This window comes from Durio zibethinus, chromosome 5, assembly GCF_047325235.1.
Source record: "Durio zibethinus cultivar Kanyao isolate XHJ-2024 chromosome 5, ASM4732523v1, whole genome shotgun sequence".
Classification (NCBI taxonomy): Eukaryota; Viridiplantae; Streptophyta; class Magnoliopsida; order Malvales; family Malvaceae; genus Durio; species Durio zibethinus.
In genome coordinates this window covers 30,091,468-30,096,114 of record NC_143166.1, presented here as the reverse complement: position 1 = coordinate 30,096,114, position 4,647 = coordinate 30,091,468, and positions in this window count along the sequence as shown.

The window sequence follows — 4,647 nt, the reverse complement described above, 5'->3', positions numbered from 1 at the left end:
GATCCTAAAGAGATAAAAAGGCTAGGAATGAAAGCACCTAAGATAGTAAAGGATTTAAATTCCCAAAAAAAAATGAAATCATTAGAAAAAGACTTAGAGTTATAAAAAGAATGGATTTTTATCGCTCTATGGATGCAACCGAGCTTTGTTTGATTCCATATGTGGTCATTCTATCTAAATTCAAAGTCTCTAAGTTTGAAAAGTATGATGTGACTAAATGCCTTATGACCCATGTGACCATGGATTATTGAAAAATAATTATGCATGCCTTGATGAAAAACTACTAATGCACATATTTCAGGATAGCCTTACGGGTCTTGCAGCTAGATGATATGTTCAATTAGATAGGACTCGTATCCATTCTTGAAAAGAGCTTACTAAGACATTCTTTACTCAATACCAATATGTTATGGATCTAGCTCCAAATCGCTTGTCTCAATAGAGTATGAAAAAAAAGCAACTGAGAGCTTCAAAGAATATGCGTAAAGTTAGAGAAATGTGACTGTGCAAGTACAATCTCTCTTCATTAAAAAAAACAATAATCCTATTTGTTAATACTTTGAAAGTACCATATTATGAGAAACTGATAAAAAATACAACTAAAAGTTTTACAAACATGGTGATCTCAGGCGAGATTATCAAATATGTCATAAAAAAGACAAACTTGTCACATGAGAGATAAGTAGCACAAAGAAATATGGAGCACCCAAAAAGAAAAAAAAGTAAAGTGCAAGTAGTGAACTATGTAGGGCAATAGATTAGAGGATTTACCCAGGGTTGGCAACCCAACTCGTCTCCAGCAAGTTTCGACCAGACCCGACTTTATAAGATCATTTTTTTAAAAAAATTAAATTTTGGATCGGGTCAGATTGAGTAATGCTAAGAAAAAATTGAGGTCAGGTTGGGTTCAAGTTTTAGGTAAACCCGACCCGACCTAATATTATGTAAAATTATTTTTTTAATTTTTAATTTATATATATTTATATAATTATATATTTAAATATTGATATTAAAAAAATAATGTTTTATATTTAAAAAATAATATTTTATTAATTTTAGATTGGGTATGGTTGAGTTCGGGTATGAAAAAAATAAAAAAAATTTTAGGTCGGGTCAAGTTCGAGTTTGACGAATATAAAGTTGGGTCGGGTTTACCCTGAACTGACCTATTGCCAACCCTGGATTTACCTCATACTCTGCACCAATATACCAAACCCATTACCTTCACATAAACAATGTGATATCTATCCCTCATCCATATCAGCCAGTCCAACAATTAGCTTATCTACCATTTTTTTACCCATATTTTCAAACGCCCACATATATGTACAATCGTCCGACAACACCTACTAAACCACAATAGAGACCCAACCAAGGTAGTGATCCAAGAACTCTAAAAAATACTTAAGAAAAAGCATATTTGGACCTTATCCCTATAACATACACCGACCTATTCCCTTAGCTTATGAAAAATCATTTGCTAGTATATGTTTTCTGAGAACTATTGAAACCTCCATATCCTAAATGGTACAATCTGAATGCGCATTGTGATTATCATTATGAAAATGCAGGCCATTCTACGAATATTGTAGTACTTTAAAGTGTAAGGTGCAAAAATCAATAAAAAAAGTATTAAACTTTGATACTAGCTAATGATGAGCTCCAAATGTTAATAGAAACCCTTTGCCAAATTATACTAGGCCAACAATAAATGCTTTTACTAATGGTCAATAGTGCTATGTTAAAAGAAAGATAGACGAAGTTAAAACTTTAATGGCTAAAGTTTTTGAAACTTTAATTAAGGCTGATATGCTAAAACCAATAGAGCCTCATAATTGCCATGAGATGATTAAATTAGTTTAGAGTTGTAACTATCATAAATGTGTTTTACGGTATTCTATTAAAAACTGTGATCTATTTTATCAGAAGGTATAAAAGTTGATGGACATAGGTCAGATAGAGTTATATAAAGAGAAAAAATATTTGATAAAATTCAGAGTGGCTACCCTTAATACATTAGTAAAATTCCTGGATAGACTTGTAACCATCTATTATAATGAAAAGCCAACTCCAATGTCGAAAAAGCTTATCTCCTGATCAGTGGTGACTATCAAAGTCCTTAGCTCTTTTCCATATCAGAGCAACAAAGTAGTATCATGGAAGTATGATTGTGATGTTGTGGTCAACTCAGATACTACAAACATAACAAGAGTAAGAGGTGTAACTCAGAGTGGGCAATGTTACATTCCAAAAATAATGAAAAAAGCTAGGAAAGAAAAAGCCAAGGTCAAAGAGGTAGGGGAAAGTCAGAATAACCCTTTGGTAATCCCTGATAAAGAACACCAATAGTCAATCTTTGAAAATAAAGCTTATGAATTTTTGAAGCTAATAAAACATAGTGAATATAATGTGGTAGAATAGTTGAATAAGATGCCAACTAGAATTTTACTATTGTCACTTTTGCTAAGTTTAGAATCCCACCATAATGCTTTGCTGAAGGTATTAAATTAAACATATATGTCTTATAATGTATTTATTGAGTATGTAGAATAGCTTGTTAGTAATTTTATGGTTTTGAACTATAATTCTTTTAGCGATGAAGAGATTCTTCCATAAGGATAGATAAGTACTAAGACTCTTTATGTTACTATGAAGTGCAAGAGTTATATAGTGGTAAAGGTTCTAATTGACAATGGCTTTTCAATTAATGTCATGCCTATGGCTACGTTGGCAAGACTACCTGTTAATGTATTATGCATGAAGTCTAGTCATATGGTTGTTTGAGCTTTTTTAGAACCTGATGAGGGTGCTTGAAGACATAAAAATACCATTACAAATTGGTCCTTACACTTTTAATATGAAATTTCAAGTTGTGGATATCTAGACCTCGTATAATTGCTTATTGGGTAGGATGTGGATTCATATGGCAAGCATTGTTACATTTTTGTTACACCAGAAAGTTAAATTCATTATTGATGAAAAACTAACATGTGTAGTAAGAAAGAAAGATTTATTGATAACCCAACCTATGAATATATCTTATGTGAAAGCTACAGATGAAGCTTTGAAATGCTCATATAAATCTTTTGAAATTGCCACTGCTACATATATGGTTAAAATGTCTAAATTATATTCACTACATTTATCTACTACTACTCAGATGGTTGTCAAGTAGCTTATTGGAATGGGATGGCAACCTGGAATCGGATTGGGGAATAATTAGCAATGAATCATAGAGCCATCAGTAATATATGACAAGAAAGATAAATTCTGCTTGGGATATAAATGAACAAGAAGGGACAGAATGAAAATGATGAATAAGAAAAAAAGTGGGTAATATCAAAGAATGTGAGCCAGAGTTGGAACCGATGGTTATTCCTTACCTTTATGATTCTTTTTTATTAGGATGATGTATCTATCGAGATTCAATTGAAGCCTCAAATATAAAATTTTAGAAATTTTTTTTTTGATTGATTATTTAGATGGTGGATAAGGAAGAAAAGAAGAGCCAGATTAAAGATATGTTCGTACGGCCATGTTCTCTGGATTTTGAGTTGAATAATTGGAAAGTCATAGAGCTACCTATTATCTTGTCAACTTTTAAAAGGTAATATGTTATGAAACTTTAAAATCCTAATTGCTTATTCCATAAGCAATTGAAAATGTTTTATGTTATGTTTGTTATTTTAATAAAAGACTTAGAATATGCATGCATTTCTTCTATTGTTTTCATTTTTATTCATTCTTCCTTTTTTATTTTTCTTGCCATTCCACTATTGTATGCCAATATTCTCTTAATCTCATCCATTTACAATTTCCTAAATAATGAATATAAGGATAATCATGACAATAATCTTGGATTTGATTTCAAAAATCCAATTCATATTGATAAACTTGATAATAAAGAGGACTTAAATGATTACACTCTGTCTCTTAATTTGTTGAAGCTAATAGAGCATAAAGATAAGCTAATTGAGCCCATTAAGAGGTTACTAAATTGGTGAATTTGAGAGATGATGAAAAAAAAAAGAAGTTAAGGTTGGTATATCCCTTCTAGTAATAGACAGGTAAATGTTAGAAGAATTGCTCCTGAAATATATAAATGTGTTCACATGGTTCTACTAGGATATACCAGGACTTAGCACTGATATTCTAAAGAATAATTTGCCTTTGAAACCGGAATGCAAGCTTATATAGCAAAGGTTAAGACACATGAAACCAAAAATTTGACACTATTGAAAATTAAGGAGAAAGTAAAAAAGTAATTTAACGTTAGATTTTTAGAGGTGGTGAAAAATCCTAAATAGGTAGCCAATATAATACTAGTTCCTAAGAAAGATGAAAATACGAGAATATGTGTCAATTATCGAGATTTGAAGAGGACAAGTTCTAAAGATATTTTTTTTTCTACCCCACATTGATACTTTAGTAGATAACACTGCTCAACATTCCATATTTTTCTTTATGGATGGCTTTTTAAGCTATAATTAGTTTAAGATGGCTCGAGATGATATGGAGATGACAACATTGTAACCATGTGAGACACATTTTGCTACAAAGTCATGCATTTTAGATTAAAAAATACTGATGCTACTTATCAAAGAGCAATGATGACTTTCTTTTATGATATGATGCATAAAAAGATAG